This window comes from Octopus bimaculoides, chromosome 7 (genome assembly GCF_046866305.1).
Source record: "Octopus bimaculoides isolate indiv1 chromosome 7, ASM4686630v1, whole genome shotgun sequence".
NCBI classification, from domain to species: domain Eukaryota; kingdom Metazoa; phylum Mollusca; class Cephalopoda; order Octopoda; family Octopodidae; genus Octopus; species Octopus bimaculoides.
In genome coordinates, this window is record NC_142934.1 from 97,909,854 (window position 1) to 97,932,414 (window position 22,561).

The window sequence follows — 22,561 nt, forward strand, 5'->3', positions numbered from 1 at the left end:
AAAATGAGGGCGATCATAGTTTGAACGTCTCTGAGCATAGCCTGCTCGTTCAGGGCTGACCTGGGCTATAGTGATCAAAAGGTGTCCTTTCAGAATACCTAGGTATTCAAATGCTGTTTAAGTTGTGTATTTTACAGGTTCATAAATTTGACAGCAAAAGAAAAAATATCAATCCAATATGTATTTGTTTCTACATTTGTGACCTTAGCTTTCTTTACAAAAATATAAGGACTCGTTACGGATGTCTGGTTTTCCAAAGAAAAATTAAAATACTTCAATATATGCATTTTTAAACTACTATATTCCCTGTTTATTTGTTCCACAAAATTTCCTGAACAGAAGTGAACAAGAAATCATTGTATTTCCTACCTACAAGTACATAAAATGTTACTTAACATAACCAATCATGACAGCTTTTTTCCTTTGTGAGATAAAATAGACCACCTAATTGTGTTCTTTGATTTCTATGGAACTTTTATTTAAAACCCATCCATAATAATTGACACATGGAATTTACATTAGTATGTTACTAACTTTACTGTCAACATTCACTCAGGTTAGCACCAATTTCCACCTCTAAGAGAACTTCTTCTGCAGTAGCTACAATTAGTGTGCTGCAAAAATAAAATATTTTTAAAATTTGAAAAATATAAACCGAAATTCTAAATATAAAATCTTGATAATTATGCGGCATTTATTGAATGAAAGAAGTACATAATTTTTTATAAGTTTAAATTATTTACATTTATAGATAAAACTATATATATATATATATATATATATATATAGTGCAGATGTTTCAAATAAGATACATAGAATGATTAACTACAAAGGGAAAAGAATTATAATCAGAAATTAATGTGAAAGGCACCTGATTTATCAGTCTGCAACATCTTAGCTATTTACACAGAATGGGAATCTCTAATGTAATTTCTAAAGGATATAAATACATTGTAAACACATGTAAATTTAACTTCTTTCAACTTATAATTAGTGATTGCTATGTGCTTAAATAGAAAGATAGTTGCCCTAAACTGCAACTTCACTTGACCTCCAATAACAAGAAATGACATATTGGCTGATGTGGCCCCTGTTTCACAATGCCTTGAAGACGAAATGAACTGGACACAGCTTAAATGGCTTTAATCATAAATCTACTCAATCAGGGCTGACCTTGAACTAAGCAATAACACTTTCTTTGTTTCAAGAACTTGTTTCATCAATTGCTACCCCTTTAAATATATAATACACATGCACACACACACATATATATATATATATATATATATATATATATATATGATATTTATGTTGGCAACCAATATATTACAGGTTATGACAGAATGTTACTATCAATTTTGCATTGAATATCGTCACTAGACAATATTGATGTTTCTTCCGATATGTGGCCAGAAACTTCCAGTCAGCTTATCGGAAGAGAAATCAATATATTCAACGCAAAAAACAATGTAACATTCTGAAATGCTATATGCGGAAAACCAGTACTTTTTGATGTCATAAAATGTGTACCTGCTTTGATTTGTATTGGGTGTGTTTTTGTTTCTAAGTATAGCGTACTAGGTGCAACTACCTCAAAGAAAAAGCGGGCTCTATACATTTGTGGAATTGCAATTTTATTGTGCGTATTTGGAAGCTGAATGCCTCAGTGACTAGTAGTTTCATCCTAAGCAGGATAATATATGTATCATGATCTCTCCTGACATAAACAACAAATGAGGATTCTGCGATTTCTTGGTGAACAACCTGCACTAATAATTTGTTTATAGGGGTCAGATGTTTGTGTTGTACATTAGCTCGCTCCTTCCATCAAATCAGCATTGCCGACACAGGTGCACAGTGTGCCAATAGTCAGATGTTGAAGTAATTGCAGAGCAATGTGAGATAAAGTGTTTTGCCCAACTCTATGTATCACCATGTCTAGGAATCGAAACCTTGATCTTGTGATCATGAGTGCAGCTCCATAACCACTAGGCCATGCATCATCACTATACATACATACATACATACATATATGTATTATATGTATACACACGCATACACATATCTTATTCTATTCTTTTTTATCGTGCTGTAATAAGTTTATTGAAGTAAAAACCAATTACACATACACCTTTATATCTAGAACATAAAATGGTTGGCATTTAACTGAGTGACCAAGCCTTTTTTCAACCTTTTTCAATTTACAAGTTGTACAACACTTCAACTTTTGAAAGTTTTATAATGCAGACACAAACACACACTTTTTATATATTTTTATAATACACACACACACACACATCACCCACATGTAACAAAACTTTTCACACACTTCCCCAACAAACCAAACTATATCTCTTCTCTTCCTCACATTTCCTCTTTCATGCACTATGCTTTTTTCTCACTCTCCTGTCCTCATGGCTCACTGTATCATTGATCTGGTCAGTTTGAACATAAAACTGGTAGACTATTTTGACTGGATATGGCTGATTTAAATGGCAAAGAATTAAGGTTTTGGATTGAATGTTTGCAGTGATTGTTATAACTATCAACACTCAGGAGATCAAATCCTGCCAAAGTCAATGCTACCTTTCCATTCTTTTGGGGGAATGCCTTTTGGTATGTGTTCCATCATAGGAATTTCATTTGCTTGGGTTATCTGCAATAGAGGCAAGAACAGGAATATGTAATGCTTGTGTATGCACCAGCACTTAGAATAAAATATAATCATATTTTCTATTAATTTTGCATTGATCCCCAACATATTTATTGTACACACAGAATGTGATGCTTTGTACCTTATATGCTTATATACAAATAAATTGGTAAACCAATAGAACTCTTGCCAGTCTGCAGGCCAAGCATGACAGATAAGGCAAATTCTTTAAACAAAGCCCAGCTCCAAATAGATGGCATTGGGTGGAGTTGAGGGAGAGTTTTCTCCAGTTGGAAAAAAGTATGTTCCATGTTAAATTCAAATAGTTGGATAAATTTTATGACTTGATAAAGAGAATTTAAATGTTTCTCATTATACCAACAAATGTTTCATTGTTCTCTGATAATGGTTTCTACTCAAGACTTCTTTTGTTTCTTATTACACAAAATTCATTCCACTGTTTGAACACTCTTCTATTACTATTTATCAACTTAAACCATCACAATTTCCTTGTGCTTTGCTATTTGTGTGTGTGTGTGTGTGTGTATACAAAAATGTATATATACATACACACATACATGAGTAAGTACATAGATGCAAAACATGTTGGAAAAGAACAGTACTCGAATACTGAAGGTAGAGTAATATGCTTTTTTATTGTTAAAGCTACAAAAACATCACAAAACTGGTTTGTAATGTTTTACAGCTTTAATAAAAAAGTATATAATATACAGTATACACACACACATGAGATGCAAAGCATCACATTTGGCATGTATGTATAATGAATAATTTGGGAATCATTACAGGATTAAATGAATATTGTACAATATGCCTATCATGGGAGTCACTGGTGACTCCTCATAGTGATTTTTTTTTATGGGGCCTCAAATTAATGTGGTTCAGGCTACATTATTCATATTTTAGAAAATGTACAGAACATGTTTCTGTTTATTTCTTAGATGGTTTTCAATTTGAATCAACAGAAGCTGAGATAGGTCCTAGTGAAAGAAATGTCTTTGATAAATATATGAAAAAAAAAAATGCAGTTATTTATGCTTTATTAAGGCTTATATTTAAAAATGCATAGTTGCTAATGCAAAAGAAAATATGGTACAAAGTGGGCTTGGTAGACAAAGTGTTAATTTAGTTGTTGATGTAGACACACATATCACATTCTTCATTTCTTGGCTCTATTGTAAAATACCCAAGCAAATGCAATTCTAAGTTGATAGAATTAATTAAGGGAAGACAACTCTCATTACAGTAACTTATTTTGTGTAGGTATCCTGCTAATAACTCTTCAGAATAATGTTTAGTTACATTTCAGTCTTGAAAACAATTTGCTCAGATTTTCTAACATTTGACTCCTTTGTGACTGTATCTAAACTTTTCTTTTTGTTTAACACTAAGTGAACCTCTGATCACCAAACTCATGACTATCCATCTTTTATTCAGACAGTGTGTCTAGTATCACATTATTTAATACTTCCTTGCTTCCTTTAACCCTTTTCTTATCAAACCCCTCCTTGGTTCTATTATACAAATTTGTTTTTTGTTAAAGTTATCTTAATTAAAATCTTTTATCAAACTTTCATGTTAGTTTATGTTCCAAACACCTGTTTAATAATGACAAAGTTATTTAATTAAATTTCTCAGCGTGATCTGATGATTTGGCTGCTATTTCTAGTAGATTAAGCAACCATGTAGAGGTTCCATCTACATAGACAGACAAACACAAAGATGTGATTTCCAATTGATCAGACAACTACAAAGAAACTTCAACTTTAAGTTGTTGTATGTATGAGGGTGTGTGTCTAAATAAAGCTGGCAAGATGTTATGTTTCAAACCCTCATTCAATGACTATCAACCAGAAGAGATAATGTTCTATGCAATGCATAATGGGAGAATAAAATGCTTGTATTTTGTCTTATATATATATATATATATATATATATATATATATAGTAATATTAGGGACAAAATCCAAAATTACAGGTAAAAACTCAATTAAAATCAATTTATAAAAAATTAAATTAAGCTTTATAGATAAAATATATATAAAATATATAGTTTTAGGGAAAATAACCAAGTTTCAAGAACTCATCGATGAAAATCCACTATCACATATAGAAAAATTAACAATTAAAAGCACAATAAATGAGTATAATATAAAGTAAAGTAAATATCATAAGATAAATATAATAAAAATTATATTTATCTTATGATATTTACTTTACTTTATATTATACTCATTTATTGTGCTTTTAATTGTTAATTTTTCTATATGTGATAGTGGATTTTCATCGACGAGTTCTTGAAACTTGGTTATTTTCCCTAAAACTATATATTTCATATATATATAGATAGATAGATACACACACATATACATATGATTTTATATTCCTTTTGCCGTGATTAAATGGGTCTTCTCCAATACAGTATCTCATAACTTGTGTCACTCCTGTTCTCTCCTTCAGGAAGTTCAGCCTCATGAGATCGGCTTACATTGCTTATTATGTCTTCCTTAGTTTTCCTCTTCAATGAGTCTTATCACTTAGATCACTTTAACACTTCTTTGCACAAAACATATCTGTACCAACTCAGTTTTCTCCCTAGCACCAGACATCCGATTCCTTTTATACCTTTTTCCTATTATATTCTTTTCTCTCAATTCATTTGTGTTCCGTCATCCATGTGCACTAATATTACCTATCCAGTGAAGGCTGCTAGTTTCATTTCATTCTAACCTTTGAATATCTTCTGTATTCAGTGCCCATACTTTTCTACAACATAGCATCATACTTTGTACACAAGCATTAACACTTTCGTTACCAACCCAGCTGAAACCGGCTCTGGCTCTGAGTACAAATTTCTTGTTTGCATAAGTTTTGAATTAAAATCTTCCACCAAACCTTAGTCACAATTTATGTTCCTAACACTAGCTGAATGATAACTAAGTTATTTTACTTAATTCTTTGTTATATTTAAAGTAATTGAAAGAAACATAGAACATCTCAAAATAAATACAGTAATGAAAGGGTTAAGGAATCTCTCTTCACTCAGAAAGAGAACCTCTTTGTTGCTGGCAGAGGTATTAGCTCTCTGTGAGGAAATATTACCATGCTTGGAAAGTAATATTGGTGATAAGAAGAGCATCTAGCCATAGGAAATCTGCTTCAACAAATTCCTTCTAATCTATGCAAGTGTGGACGAGTGAGCATAACGATGATGATTGATTATGAGTATGTGCTCTAGCTGTTGTTTACTCCAGCAAATTTGCTACATATGAGACCCTCTGCCACCCTGCCTGTGATACCTTTGCATCTTTTGTGCACCTAGTTTAAATATTGGATACATTGTATGGTATTCCTTCATTTAAAAAAATTTATTTTTGCATGTGTGTGTGTACATGTACACACTCACACTTCTAAATGGCTATACAATTCTGTCTCACACACACTCACATTTGCTTCTAAATGGCTGTATAATTCTGTCTCCTTTTCAGCTTTTAATTAAAGCTTTCATTTTCATTGAGTTTTTGATTTCTTGAGTCTAGATTTTTGCTTCCAAATTTGGAGATTTTATTGGTTTGCAACAGATTCAGTTATAGAAACTACATTGTTGACAAACAGAAGTTCCCACCATTAACTGGTTTTAAACTTTGTTATGCCCTGGAGAATTATAATAGACAGAAATAAGCATAGATCACATGGCTCTTACAAGCCATTCGTTTACATTGTTTTTTAATGACCACCAGGCTACAGAGCATGATATCTTATTAGAGACCTTCTCCAAATCAACAAAAGCTAGGCTTAGGGGCTTAGTGGCTTGCTCATTGCTAAGAACTTCTTGTACATCTCTCAATAGGAATGAAGTATTAGTGGTACTCTATTATTGCAGAAACCTGAACTGTATCTCATCTAATTTTCTTACTAATGAGTTGTGCTACAACTCTTTTAGTTACTTATCCTCGACATAAATAGCCCAGTAAGTTTTACATGTCATCATAACCTGTATATGATTTATTTTATATTGTATTTTGTGGTTACAGGTTTCCAATGAACAGTTATGATGGCAAGAGTGCAACTTGAGCAGAAGTAGTAGCACCCTATTAAATTCTCTTTCAAAAGTACAGGTTTATATTTCTCAATTTTCTCAATGATAATAACATTTCTCATTGGAAGATACAGTTTTCAGTGGGTATCCATGGGCATCCACAGTTTCTAAAATTTCACCTGCAAAACGTTGGTTAAACTAAAGCTGTGATATGAAACATTTATCAAAGGTCCTACACAAATGGATTGAATGCTGGACTATGTGGTTGCAAAGTATAATTCTTAACAACACAGCCCTGCCAGAGCCTATATTGCCATCCAACTGTATATAACTGGTATAACTCTTTAACTTGTTTCATCTTTAATGTTGTGGTCATACTGGGGCACCACTTTTGAAAGAGTAAAGAATTCAGGTTCTACTGACATTTGAACTCAGATTGCTGGATTCAGAGTCCAGAGTGCTAACCATTACACTATAGAACCCGACTTATCTAGTATTATTTATTAGAAATGCAGTGTTGTACAAAAGAAAAGCTGTCACATTAAAGTTTATAGTTTATTAGTTCAATTCTTTTTCAGAACATGAGTTATTACACTATTATAATCAATTATTAACATGTGTGTATATAAATAAATATAGACACATGCAGAGACCGGTATATGCATGTATCATCAACTGACAACTTACGTAACATGAAGTAACCATCAAATACCAGGGAGGTGAGGAAATTAAGATTGTCACTCTTTCCAGCTGTGTTTTGACTTAGTAATGTAAGATACTATTTTACATACTGTGAAATATCAAGTGTGGTGTTAATAGCATTTGTGGTATAAACAGTGATCACTATAAATCTTCTATGCACAAATTTTAATCAATATATCCTGTGAACAGCTTCAGCTACTATACATTCTCATGTATAAAAAGTTAGTAATAGTAACAAGTTACAAAATTGGAATAACATCTGGTTGCTCTGTGTGAAAGAACTTAATGATGTGTGCACCATTCAGAGCACTTCATACTCAAAAGTGTATGGAATTTCTGGCAGATTAACAGGAGAAATAAGAATTTCAGCAAGTACCCAAGTAGTTAGTTGTAGGGCAGCTATGAAATTAAATCTCAAAGAATTACTCAGAAAGCTTGCTTGAAGGTGTAGGTGGTTTCTGTTACCTAGATAGCTTAATTAGTGCAGAATATCATTGTGAAATTATAGTAGAGTGTTTAAAAAATTTTTTTAAATCAAGTTGAAAATGGCTTTCCTCGAAAAGAGATTTCTCTGTTAGTATGATCTCTACATAAAATGTGTGGTCCAAAATAGTAATATTAGTTTCAAATTTTGGCACAAGGCCAGCAATTTCAGGGGATGGGGTAATTTGATTACATCTCCCCAGTGTTCAACTGGTGTTTATTTTATCAACCTTGAAAGGATGAAAGGCAAAGTTGACCCCAGCAGAATTTAAACTCGGAACATACAGATGGATGAAATGCCACTAAGCATTTTGGCCAACATGTTAACCATTCTGTTAGCTTGCCCACCTTAAACAACATGGTAATATTAACCCTTTAGCATTCAGATTACTCTATCAAATATAATGCTTATTTATTCAATTGTTTTGTATTAATCCTGCATTACCTCATAGCTTTGAGATTTTGATGATGTGATTGTTTATTTTTAGATTGGCTTTGTAGAGTAGGTATGAGAGGTATCTTTTATTGCAGACCTGTTCAACCCATGCTAGCTTTGTAGAAGGGGTATGGAAAAGTTCCTGGCTTTGGGTAAAAGAAAATACAGGAGGATCAGTTAATTATGATTTTATTCAACATATTCCCTTCTCAGATTCACACACTTATTGCAGTGGTCCTTCAGTTTTTCTAAGCTCTGTAAAATCAGGACTATTGCGACATTCTTAAAGCCAGGAACTTTCGAGCACCCTTTCGTATATATATATATATATATATATATATATATAAAGTTAAAGGTGACTAGCTGTGGACCACAGCTGGCCACCTACACTTTTCTCTGCAAAATAGGGATAGTTTATCCTGTTCAGGCTATATTATTAGCATTATTCTGCGATTGAGAATTTAAACATCACTTCTTTAACTTTCTATAAAAAAGACATCTCAACGCTTCTAAAAGCAAGCTTCGCTTGTTTATTTACATCATCATCATCATCATCATCGTTTAACGTCCGCTTTCCATGCTAGCATGGGTTGGACGATTTGACTGAGGACTGGTGAAACCGGATGGCAACACCAGGCTCCAGTCTGATTTGGCAGAGTTTCTACAGCTGGATGCCCTTCCTAACGCCAACCACTCAGAGAGTGTAGTGGGTGCTTTTACGTGTCACCCGCACGAAAACGGCCACGCTCGAAATGGTGTCTTTTATGTGCCACCCGCACAAGCCAGTCCAGGGGCACTGGCAATGATCTCGCTCGAAAATCCTACGTTTGTCGTAATTTGTATTTAACATATATATATATATTTCGGAGACCCCCATCGGTCACGAATGACCATGGGATTGCACCTAGGAAGTTACTCTCCCAGGCACAAGTCCGAGCAAGGTTGTTTATGGAAGACCAGCAGTCGCCCATGCATACCGGTCTCCCCTCTCCACGCCACCAATGCCATCCAAGGGAAAGGCAAAGTCTGATACAGCTTGGCACCAGTGATGTTGCAACTCATTTCTACAGCTGAGTGAACAGGAGCAACACGAAATAAAGTGTTTTGCTCAAGAACACAAGCAGCCCGGTCCAGGATTCAACCACACGGCTGTAAGCTTGACGCTCTAACACCACTGAGCCATGCGCCTTCACTATATATATATATATATATATATATTAGGGAAAGAGGGCGGCTTATAAATGCCAAAACCTACCCTGGCGAAGAATGTACCCCACAACATAGATTAGTAGTTAGCGACTTTGGGATCAAGGCAAAATGGGTGCCCAGAATTAGACAGGCTTGGAGGAGAAGGATGTGGAAGCTTAAAGACCCTGCAAACGGACAGAGACTTAGAGACAAGTTACTTGAAGCATTTAACGAAATAGAAGGGGATATAGCATCATACAACGTGGAAGACAATTGGAGATTTCTGCGGGACAACCTGTTGAAAGCCACCGACCAGATTTGTGGGTGGTGTAAGGTCCCCTCCCGACCCAGAGTAACGTGGTGGTGGAACAAGGAGGTAGACAGGGCTATTAGACAAAAGAAACAGGCTTGGAAGGACTGGAAGAACGGTGGTAGCAGGGAATTGTACCAATGTGCCAGAAGGGAGGCTAGGCGACAGGTTTATTTAGCCAGAGGGGAAGCAGATAAGGAAAGATTTGCCAATGTTCTGCGCCGTGAGGACCAAAGACTCAAGGTATTTCGTGTTGCAAGACAGTGTAGGAGAGAGAATAGTGATGTTGTAGGAGAGAAATGTGTTCGCATGGATGATGGTACGCTTGCATTAAATGAGGATGCAAAGAAAGAGGTCTGGAGATGCCACTACGATAGATTGCTTAATAAAGAGAATGAATGGGAGAAAGAGAGCCTGCCGTATGTCGACCCAATAGAGGGACCAGCTATCCGAGTTGATAGTACCAGGGTAGATAAAGCAATTAAGAGTATGAAGACCGGGAAAGCCCCTGGCCCATCAGGAATCACTGCAGAGATGCTCAAAATATCTGGCAGTGTTGGCTATAGCCTAGTCACCCGTATTACGAACCAGGTGATACACGAAGGAGTCATACTCAATGACTGGTGTAGCAGCATCATAGTCAACTGCTACAAAGGTAAAGGTGACGCTTTAGATACAAATAATTACAGAAGCATCAAGCTGTTAGATCAGCCTTTGACAGGGTCCCCCGATCCCTTATCTGGTGGTCAATGAGGAAACTTGGGATAGAAGAATGGTTAGTGAGAGCTGTGCGAGCCATGTACAGAGATGCTGCCAGTAAGGTGAGGGTTGGAAATGAGTACAGCAATGAATTCCGGGTAGAGGTAGGGGTCCACCAAGGTTCCGTCCTCAGCCCCCTCTTATTTATCATAGTCCTCCAGGCAATCACAGAGGAGTTCAAGACAGGTTGCCGCTGGGAGCTCCTCTATGCTGATGACCTTGCCCTAATTGCGGAGTCACTATCAGAACTAGAGGAAAAGTTTCAGGTGTGGAAGCAAGGTCTAGAATTGAAGGGCCTTAGAGTCAACCTAGCTAAAACCAAAATCCTAATAGGTAGGAAGGTAGATAAAACACAAACCCCTTCAGGTAGATGGCCCTGCTCAGTATGTAGAAAAGGAGTAGGTAGTAACTCTATAAGATGTACCCGGTGCAAGCTATGGACACATAAGAGGTGCAGCAACATCAAAGGCAGGTTAACTAGCAAGTTAGTTTTTGTTTGTGGCAGATGTTCAGGTGCAATAAAGACTGTAAACAAACAGGAAACAACTTCTATCTCATTCCAGGGTGAAAAACTAGAGGTAGTCGATAGCTTCCGCTATCTGGGCGACCAAGTTAGTAGTGGGGGTGGGTGCGCTGAAAGTGTAGCTGCTAGAATAAGAATAGCCTGGGCAAAGTTTAGAGAGCTCTTACCCCTGCTGGCGACAAAGGGACTCTCACTCAGAGTAAAAGGCAGACTGTATGACGCATGCGTACAAACAGCCATGCTACATGGCAGTGAAACATGGGCTGTAACTGCTGAGGACATACGTAAGCTCGCAAGGAATGAAGCCAGTATGCTCCGTTGGATGTGTAATGTCAATGTGAATACCCGTCAGAGTGTAAGTATCTTGCGAGAAAAGCTGAACATTAGAAGCATCAGTTGTGGCGTGCAAGAGAGACGATTGCGCTGGTATGGACATGTGGTGAGAATGGATGAGGATAGCTGCGTGAAAAAGTGCCACACCCTAACAGTTGAGGGAACCCGTGGAAGAGGTAGGCCCAGGAAGACCTGGGCTGAGGTGGTGAGGCAAGACCTTCGTACATTGGGCCTCACCGAGGCGATGACTACTGACCGAGACCTTTGGAAATGTGCTGTGCGTGAGAAGACCCGGCAAGCCAAGTAAGATCGTTGCCAGTGCCCCTGGACTGGCTTGTGCGGGTGGCACATAAAAGACACCATTTCGAGCGTGGCCGTTTTCGTGCGGGTGACACGTAAAAGCACCCACTACACTCTCTGAGTGGTTGGCGTTAGGAAGGGCATCCAGCTGTAGAAACTCTGCCAAATTAGACTGGAGTCTGGTGTTGCCATCCGGTTTCACCAGTCCTCAGTCAAATCTTCCAACCCATGCTAGCATGGAAAGCGGACGTTAAACGATGATGATGATGATATATATCATCAGTAGTTCATATATCCAAAAAAGAAGCATTAGAGCAGTAATGTATTTTTTAGGAAGTCAAAAGTTCTGGCTAGTCATAGAATGACCATTGGTTTTGCACCTATAAAGTGCTTAGCAGTATAGGCAACTCACCAGACTCAAATATATATAATTGAACTTCTTAATACACCCTTCACACACACACACACACACACACACACTGTAAATGAACTTGAAAGTTTGGGCCTCCAGCTAGGCCTTTTGCAACACCCTTAAAGCCAGGAACTTTTCAGCACCCCCTTGTAGAATACTTGTTAGAACAATGAATAATAACACATTTCCAGTTTTATGCTTCAAAGCTGTTAACTTTGCTTGTCTCTTTCTCTAAAACAAAAAAAAAAAAACATATCAGCTGTTAATTCAGTTGATAGAATCAAATGTAATCCCTTACCTCTTGAAAAAGATACACGTGTCTTATTCAGTGGTGACGGTGGTGGGAGGATATTTTAATGCGATGTTAGGATAACCTGGTATTTCTTTTCTGTTGATTTAACCATTGTTATTGTTGTGTAATTCTAAGGTTATGTTAATGTTTCATGCTTTGTTGGCATAACGTGGTGCTTCTGTAAATGTTTGAATAACAAATTAGTTCTGTTAATGTTGTGGTTAGATGTATGTGGATGGATGGGGAGATTGCAGAGCATTATGTACTGTTGTTTAACCACAGGACAATTCTGATTGATCAAGCTTGTAATCAAAAACATTCCATCCATAACGGTCCTGTTTTTTTTTGTTTTCTTTCTAATTTATGGCTTGGATTACCTTATCAAATGTATATTTCTTTTATTCAATATGGTAAAATCAGATTTGATGGAGAATCAGCTGCTGTATCAAGAGCAGTGGTTTTCAACCATTTTTCGTCTATGGACTCCTTTGATTCTTATTTTACTCAAGTGGACCCTCATAACCATTTGATGTTTAAAAAATCCTATTAGATTTTTATAATTAAATATTATTAGGAATTGTAAGAAAATAATTGTTAGAATATTTTGTGTATTATAGAAGTATAACCAATTTGTTGGTGATGAATTCTAACAAAATCTTATATGGACCCCAGTTAAGAACCACTGATCTAGAGTCTCCTTGGTTGGCTGCATATATATATATATATATATATATATATATATATATATATAGATATATATATGGGCACAGGTGATGGCACCTGTGCCCAGTGTCGCCTTTCTGGCACTTGTGCCCGCAGCATGTGTAAGGACTTTCGAGTGAGATCGTTGCCAATGGCCCTTGTGCGGGTGGCACATGAAATACACCATTTTGAGCGTGGCCGTTGCCAGTACCGCCTGACTGGCCTTCCTGCCGGTGGCACGTAAAAGCACCCACTACACACTCGGAGTGGTTGGCGTTAGGAAGGGCATCCAGCTGTAGAAACTCTGCCAGATCAGATTGGAGCCTGGTGTAGCCATCTGGTTTCACCAGTCCTCAGTCAAATCGTCCAACCCATGCTAGCATGGAAAGCGGACGTTAAACGATGATGATGATGATATATATATATATATATACTGGTAGATCTATTTCTCTTTAATAGCATATAATATGATTGCGTTAATCTTTATAGTAATTTTGGGATAGTGGGCGTTGTTGCTGCTTAGTGCTCTCACTAGGTTAACTCAATGATTCTATCAATATTTGGGATCAAATTGAAAAACACCTTGAAAACAGCTTTGAAATTAAGTGGAATACCCTTGAAGTACCCTTTGGATAACTTCACATTAACCCTTTAGCATTTAAACCGGCCATAGCCAGCTAAAATAATTTACCTCTTTTATTGTACAAACTGGCCTGCTCAAGCCTTTCACACCCACCTTGCAACGTCAGCTTAAAAATAAACAGTCATATCAAAATCTCAAAATAATCTGATTAAATAAGCATTATATTTCACAGTAATCTGAATGCTAAAGGGTTAAAGACAGTAGTATGGCAGAAACAGCAGAACACCAAATGAAGTACCTTTTAATGTGTTTGGTTTTGTTCCATGGTATTCTTTATTCAGTACCTGTAGAGACAGTATTTTTTATCCCATGGGGTGGGGTAAAGCTCAGTAAAAAAAATACCAGTGAGATACTAGGATAAATTTAATCAATTTTATTCATCACCTGTGCTTATGTAAGAAACAATTACTTTACCTGATACTGGACAGTGTTTACACAAGATTGGAAAATATTTACACAACATAGTAAAATATTTACCCAATAAAATTCAACAATGTTTGAAAATATTTACACAGCATTGTCCAGTGTTGTGCATATATATATATATTCAGTGTTTGCACACACTTTCTTGAATACAATAGAAAGTAAAGTCTGCCAGTCAGTTAAAAAAAAATGTGAGGAGGAAGATTGTTAAAACATCAGTATAACCAAAGTTTGAATAATCTTTTTCTTTGTTAAGTATTGGAGGAAGAGAAGCAGCACCCATGCTGTATCCAAACTAGCCAAAACTGGTGTGGTTGATACAGTTTCGGTAATGTTGTTGCTATGAGATTTACATGTAACCCGAGAGATTGTGGTACTTAGACTTTCACTGAGTGTTGCCTATAGGCAAAAATGTGAACAATATGAGAATTCCAGAGGGTGTAGTTCTAGGGGAGTAAGGATTGGAAGAAAAAAAGTGTTTAGATTTGGGTGCTAACACAAAAGTATATAGTGTTTGATTGGGGTAGACATAGTACATACCTTGCTAGTTTAGCTTAGAGGAGTAGGAGATGTTATAGTATGGAAGTGGAAACAGAGTTGAAGCAATGTGTATGAGCCACTGGTTGGTATCTGTTAGTGAGTCTTTACTATTTAGATGAGTATCATTCTTTTTCTATCAGATGTTAATATGTGTAGTAGAAACATTAGCATGTGTGCAAATTGTTAGGAGTAACTGATGTAACACACACACATACACACACACACCTTCATCTTGACATCTCATCTTGAATATATTACAGAATGTCTGGTCACCTCAACCCAACAAGACCACCATAGCTTTCTATTACCCTCAAATAATGTACCCCAGAGTCAGCCCTTGTACTTACTAAACTTTCATTCTCTCTTTTCTGGGATATATCCTAATGTTTGGAAATATATTACATTCCCAAGAAAACAACCTCTCCAATCTTATCAATTATTATTCTATCACCCCCACTTCTAGTATCTCTAAGGTAATGGAGATAACCATTAGCAATGACATCTTCCAACACTTTAAATCTCTTTTTTCCTCCATAATGACCATTATCATGGCTTCCATAAAACCAAATCCACTATTTCCCTACTCTCCTATGTCAGTAAGAGCAGCGTTGTCACTCTCAACACCAAATCTTTTGACCATGTCTGACATGCAATTATCCAATCAATCCTGCACTTCTATGTGCTCCACGTGTCTTTTGGTTTGGTAGCTTCCTTTAAGATCATTGTATTGTGGCATGTGTTAATGAATCTCTTTCAGTTTTTCACTCTATCAACTCTGATATTTCCCAGAAACCAGTTTTTCCCCACTAGCTTTTTTTTATATGTCAATGACGTTTGAGCTATATTAAATTTTTTACTTAAGAGTCTTCAAGAAATTTATATAGACTTTCGCAAATTCTAGTGACATCATGGAACAATGTTGGTTTCTAAGACAATAATTTGTTGAACAAAGATTCCATAGTAACTTCTATACAATTTAAATTGGCTATAAACACTTTTGCTCATTGTATTATTGCTGTAGACAATATGGTAAACATTATCAGTGAAAATTACATAAACTTATTTTTTTAACTCCGAAATGAACTACTAAACAGCAGGTATTTTCATTTGCCACTTTGAAAAATTATCATTACTATAGAAATAGGTAAATAAATAAATAAATAAACATAAGCATTGGAGAAATCTTGCTGCCTTATCCAACAACACCTATTCTTATATATATATATAAAGCTACTCTTTATCCTTCCCTAAACTGCCCCAACCATGCATCATCCACATGAAACCTAGATATCTATATCAAACCTTCACAGATTCAATGAATAGAGACTGTGAAAGCATCTTCTAGTGAAGATGTGCCACTCTTGCTTCATTCAACAGCAAATAGCCTTTCAAGGAAACTTCATCACACAACATATCTCCTGAAAAATAAGAAACACTCAACTAAAACCCTTCAAAAGTTGGGCTTCAATTAAAGAAGATCTCTCTTGGCAAAAGCATATCCTCAACAAAGCTAGGATTACTTCATCGCAACTGACTCTTCTCTTCAGAGCCAGAAGATACTACATTCCTCAACAATCAGTAACACTCTATAAAGCTTATGTGAGGTCTGCAATGGAGTAGTGACCCCTCACCAGGAACAGTGTTGCTGTTGCTGCTGCTGCACACATGGACATGCTTCATCACATTTAGACAAGAGCCACTCAAATGATTAGCATAAAATTACTCACAGACATGCTCCAGCCCCTGGGCCATAAGTAGTATATACGGTCTTTTCTCTGCCTTTTCTACCACAGCTATAACAACTTCTGTTCCTTGGATCTGGCTGAGCTCATGCTGTTCTACTCATGTGTTTCCAATTCAAATGTCTCTCCTCCTTCCATCACCCATGTTGTGTCCAACTGCTACTCTAATCCCTCACCAGAACCCATCCACACTAACCACTACTTCCTTCCCAGAACATCGACCCTTTGAAAGTCACTCTCCACCAGTGTTTTCACGCAGGTATTGACTTGCAATGATTCAAGAAGACCATTCACAGCATCTGTCTAACAGGTCTTGGAATTCCTGCAAAGATCAAGGGCACTGTCTGTTCCATCTTTGCAGGCCCAGCAAATAAATAAATGAATGAATAAGCAAACAGCTATAAATCTGTGTTGTGTTGGCTTGCTGAGACTCACAAAGGATTTGTGAGATACTCACAAAGGATCATGGCACAAAAGATTTGACAAGGGATCATGGCAAAGAGTGAGACACTGTGCTGCAAAAGTTCCATTCAACATATGCAAACATGATAAAATAAATGTAAAATTATGATGTCATCATTATGACCATGATGTTGACGAAGATGATATTTATATATGATTATGTGAAGAGCAATAGTTTCTGGTCAGCAATTGAGAAAGCAAATATTTCAGATGTTTAGCTTGCTTCCAGCCGATAGAATTTAGCCAGCTGAGGGTGAAGAGGGTGAATGGTTGAATAAACTCAGTAAGTTGAAGCATTCATCTAACTATTGCCCCCACCAATTGCAGTATAAATGTACAATATAAATTTAAAAACAAAAGTAATGCTGACAAAGATTCCCGATCTGTTTAATTCTAACCAGCTCTGGAAGATTTCCAGAGCCAGGTATTTAATCCCAAAGTATTCTGTTCACTAATTGAGTGGTGTTTGGTGTGGCACGTAGTGGGGGACTTCTCGTACCATTTTTGTCTTGTTTTGTTGCTCCATTGTTTCCAGTGTTCTAATTACAGTTCTGGCAAGGTGGGCAAAATCAGGCCAAGTGCACGGAACCAGTTATTTTACTGACAAAAGTAAATATATATCAGCTTCTTGATCAGAGTTGGTTACTGTGTTGTTGTGATGGCAGTGGTGGTAGCAGTGGTATTGAGGTGTTGGTGCCAGTAGTAAACAATTATTATAATAACAGTTGTTTTTTTATGATAGTAGTGGTTGTTGTCCTTGTTGTGGTGTGGTAGTAGCAGTTGTAGTGGTTATTTCTTGTAGTCAGCAGCAGCAGTAGTAGTGGGGTTGATGTTTATTTGTCATTGGGGTTGTAGTAATATACTTATGTTAGCAGCAGCAGCAGCAGCAGCAGTAGTAGTAGTAGTAGTAGTAGTAGTAGTAGTAGTGCTTATTTTTCATTGGGTTAGTAGTGGTATACTTGTGATGGCAGTAGCAGCAGTAGTAGTAGTAGTAGTAGTGATTGTTGTGGTAGAGGAGTTTAGTATAATTATCTGGTTGTTATGGTGATAGTATGAGTAATCATGATTGTTTTTATCCTTGCTAGAATGGTGGTTGTGATAGTTACCATTATTTTGTTCCCCTGTTGCATCCCTAACCAAACAAACATGTTAGCATGAAATTGCTGTCCCGCTTACTTCAACCTCCAACCATGCTGTGTTATCTCTTTGTCTTTCTACTGCTACTACAATGGCCTCTGCTCTTTGAAACATGATGGCTGATCTTGTGCCACTATCACTCAAGCATGCCGTGCTTACTCATCTCTCCTCTTCCTCCTGCTTTTCTTACTCATATTGTGTCTTCCACCATACCATCAGCTATACCCAATCCTTTCTCCACAAAACATTGGCCCTCTGTGATCCTAAACTTGCTTGTGTTTTTTCTTGCACCTCTTGATTTGCAATCATTCAAGAAGATATTGATTTCTCATTGACCTCACTGGTCTTCAAAATCATTGCATGATTTTGAGTCAAAATCTTCCTGAGGTCAAATTTGTCTTACATTGTTCCAGAGTTAATAAAATAAGACCAGTCAAATACTTGGAGTGACTAATAGGGACTGTATCCTCTCCCTTAAACATGTACAGTTTTGTACCTTTTATCAAAAATTATTATTAGTATCTAAAGGAAGATGTGTTATTATTTCAGGGTTGATAAAATAAAGCACCAGTCTAGTACTGGGGTCAATGTAATCAACTAACCCACTCCTCCTAAACAATTGTGCCAAAATTTGAAACAATTATTATTATTACCGCCACCTTAATGAAGGTGGAAGTATTGTTTTCAGTTGTGTTTGTTTGTCCGTGGACAAGTTATCTCAAGAACCACTAGATGGATTCGGATGAAACTTTCAGGGATGTTTGGCCTCATGACTGACGCAAACTGATTATATTTTGGGATCAATCTGGTACCAGACAAGGATTCTGGATTATTTTTCTGTTTTCTTTTTTTACTTAATTTTTTGAGTGTGGTCAGGTTCATTTTTAGTATTCTCGTTTGTGAGAGCAGTCGAGTTTATTTCAGATATTCTTATTTTAAAAATCATCTCCAGCTAATCCTTGAGAAGGCGTTGGTGTTGCCTTGGTGGAGGTCTATGCTCTCTGAGTGCTCTTGTTATTATTATTATTGTTTTCATTATCATCTTCTTTCTATTCTGTTTCCATTTCTTGCCGAGTGTCTTCCTGACACCTAGGGCAGAGAAACTATAATTTTAAGTGGCTGTAAGGTATGTTTTGAGAAAGATTTGCCTGCTGTTTATGACAGGCAAGGAAATCATGTTAAGCTCTTTTCATTGACTCGTCTTTATGTGTCTTTAAAAGGTGTGTCTGTGTGAATTAGAACATATGATATATTAATTCAAAATTGACACAATAACTTCCAATGCCAGAACTGTGAGAAGGCCAAACACAATGCCTTGAAGGATTTAATTCCGGATTGTTACATTTTGAAATCAACTTTGCCTTTCATCCTTCCATGATCCGTAAAGTACTGCAGTTGGTTTCTAATGGTAGGCCATTAAAATAAACACACTAAATTGTCCATTTGCAAAGTCATATGATAGAGAAAATGGGGAAGAAAGATTATTGTTATTATTATTATTATTATTATTATTATTATTATTATTATAATTAGCACGCTGAACAAAATGCTATTAAGGATTTTGTCTGTCTCTATGTGCTGGGTTCAAATTCCTCTGACATCAACTTTGCCTTTCATCCTTTTGGGGTCGATAAATTAAGTACCAGTGAAACACTGGGAGTCAATGCAATCGACTAGTCCCCACCCTCAAAAAATTTTCTAGCCTTGTGTCTTTAGTAGACAGGATTATTATTATTATTAATTTTGTTGGTGTGGTTAGTGATGTTAAGCTACAATTTTTCCACCATGTCAAATTCTCACTGATGCTGATACACTTATTTTATATCCATTGTTCTTTGTTTCTTTTTCTTTTATATGATTTCCTGGTATGTTGTATGCTTAGTTTCAAGTCAATTCTGATCAAACAGACTTTTATAATCAAAGGTATACTAGTGGCAGCCAACCCTTCCTACTTTTTTGTCACGTATTGTATATCTAGAATTACATTATGCAATATGTTTTCCTATAATTTTAAATGGCTGTAAGGTGTGTTTTGAGAAAGATTTGCCTGCTGTTCATGACAGGCAAGGAAATAGTATTGAGATCTTTCCATTGACTCATTTTTATGTCTTGAAAAGGTGTGTCTGTGTGAATTAGGACAAATGATATATTAATTCAAAATTAACACAATAACTTTCAATGCCAGAACTGAGAAGGTCAAACACAATGCCTTGAAGGATTTAGTTCCAGCTTGTTACATTTTGAAATCAACTTTGCCTTTTATCCTTCCATGATCCATAAAGTACTGCAATTGATTTCTAATTTTCTCCAATCAGTGACTACAGATGAGAACCTAAATTAATCTTGTTAATGCAGCTTAAGCTTTAAGGATGAATCAGGTGTTAATTCCAAAGGTATTCCGGAAGGAAGAAGTGACTGTAGATATAATTATGTTAGAAAGCCATAATCATAGAATGCTGCCACACCAATCTTATATGCAACAGGATGTGTGTGGTATGTCTGGCATCATGCCCGACGCAAATCAAGTGAAGACACCTCCACGAAATCCCAACCAAGACGCTTAGGAAAACAGCAAGAGACATTCTTCTATTTAAAATGTAATTTGACCCAGTGAGTAAGGTAATGAGCTAGCTATTCTTAGAATAAACTCTGAAATCTGAGGAAGTCAATGAGGATCTATAAGGCAATTAAGTGAACAAGTTCAATTTCCATGAAGAGTGTAGAACCTAATGGTGTGAGATCACTTGAGCTACAGGCATCTATTTGTCTAATACAGTCCATGTGACAATGTGGCCTATATTTGACAAATAAATACCAGCATCTCTCTCTCTCTCTCTCTCTCTCTATCTCTCTCTCTCTCTCTCTCTCTCTCTCTCTCTCTCTCACTCTCTCTCGCTATCTATCTATTTATTTATCTATCTCACACGCACACACAAGTCCCAGAAACATATTCTACTGGCCTTACTGAGCTCTGAGTTTGAATCTACTGCAAGCATTTTGTGTTATTGGAGGACAGACTCTTGATTCACATCACAGGGCTGTTGAGAATAGCTAGCAGATCATCTGAGTGATATTACCTGTGATAGACTGGTACCTTAACTAAGAAGAGATTTATCTTTCATCTATTTAGCCAGTTCATCTAGCCATCAAGAATGTTATATCAAATCTGTTTGGAATATTACTTTAACCAAAAGGAGATCTGTCTTTCATTCCCTTGATACCGTAGTTCTCAAATGAATTATCACACCAGATGTAAACTTATTAAGATATAATTTAAGATTTTTAGACACTTCATACAAATGCTTCAGCATTTAGAAAAGTGTCATCTTCATCATCATTTATGGTACCTTTCCTAACTGTGCTCCACACAATAATCCACGAGATTGCAATCGGGGGAATTAGGAGGCCAGAAATTGGGGCTGGTGAACTCGTAGGATTTCTCCAACAACCACTTCTGACTCTTTCCAGAGGTATGGCAAAGAGCTGAGACCTGTTGCCACACATGACCTTCCAGCAGCAATCCTCTCCAGCCAGGGATTGACTACATTTTCAGGCGGCTACACATAGTTGTCTGAATTGAGCCTGAAGCCTTGTTCATCAATTATTGGATGAATTCCCATCATGTTCACACAGTCAGAATGCCTACTGTGTCCCTTCATGCTGGTCACAGCTTCATGGTCTCCAGAGCAGCTGTCCATATCAAATCTTACAACCTTTACAGTTGTTGGCACTCCGTCGCTTACGACGACGAGAGTTCCAGTTGATCCGATCAACGGAACAGCCTGCTCGTGAAATTAACGTGCAAGTGGCTGAGCACTCCACAGACACGTGTACCCTTAACGTAGTTCTCGGGGATATTCAGCGTGACACAGTGTGACAAGGCTGACCCTTTGAATTACAGGCACAACAGAAACAGGAAGTAAGAGTGAGAGAAAGTTGTGGTGAAAGAATACAGCAGGGTTCGCCACCATCCCCTGCCAGAACCTCATGGAGCTTTAGGTGTTTTCGCTCAATAAACACTCACAATGCCCGACTTGGGAATTGAAACCGCAATCCTATGACCGCGAGTCTGCTACCCTAACCACTGGGCCATTACGCCTCCACAACCTTTACAGTATGCACAGAGCCTTGAACAGTAGTCATGTCGTTGGCATTTTGATACATGGTGGGAATCATCATGATACAGGTAACACATTTCCAACATTCAGATGGTTTTTCAGTCCTCCATGTCAGCCAGGTTTTTCTCAACTACAACCTTAATCCTTAAGCTCTCCAATACTGTTGGCTATTCACCACATGTGTGTGTGTGTGTGTGTGTACATGAAGGGATGCTGAAAAGTTACTGGCTTTAAGAGCATCTTGAAAGGCTTGGTTAGAGGCCCAGCCTTCCAATTCTTTTACAAGGCTTAGAAGAACTGAAGGACCACTGCAATAAGTGTGTGAATCTGAGAGGGGAATAGG

At 36.9% G+C, this 22,561-nt stretch overlaps 1 protein-coding gene and 1 non-coding gene across 3 annotated transcripts in view; one reads left to right on the plus strand and one right to left on the minus strand.

The window, feature by feature from the left end:
- LOC106868843 (S1 RNA-binding domain-containing protein 1) overlaps positions 1-22,561 on the plus strand; it is a 199,390-nt gene that overhangs the window by 149,471 nt on the left and 27,358 nt on the right. The gene's annotated exons all lie outside the window — the stretch shown is intronic.
- Positions 7,124-7,195, minus strand: Trnaq-cug (transfer RNA glutamine (anticodon CUG)). The gene has a single exon. It is a non-coding gene; the product is annotated as a tRNA-Gln (tRNA).